This window comes from Pteropus vampyrus, unplaced genomic scaffold, assembly GCF_000151845.1.
Source record: "Pteropus vampyrus isolate Shadow unplaced genomic scaffold, Pvam_2.0 Scaffold703, whole genome shotgun sequence".
Lineage (NCBI taxonomy): Eukaryota > Metazoa > Chordata > Mammalia > Chiroptera > Pteropodidae > Pteropus > Pteropus vampyrus.
This window is the reverse complement of record NW_011889484.1, coordinates 18,898-19,219: the sequence shown is the minus strand read 5'-3', so window position 1 is coordinate 19,219 and position 322 is coordinate 18,898.

Sequence of the window (322 nt, the reverse complement as noted above, 5' to 3'; positions counted from 1 at the left end):
GACATTTATAGAACACAATTTATTATGTAGTATGGTGAATATATGGGATAACATCATGCCTTCTGAGTCACGAAATCTGTCAATTGTGTGTGCCACGTTAAATAACAGAAGGGAGAAAACATGCACATTAAATGTGTGTGTGTGTGTGTCTGTGTGTGTAAACAAAAATTCAGAAAAATTCTACTCAGTGTCAAAGTATAGGAATTCTATTATAACTCTATGTATATTTCTGAAAATCCTCCTGCTCTTCCAAACCATCCATATTAATGATGGTGGAAATTGAGATAGAAAAAACCCTTAAAATATACAACTTTGTAACCAG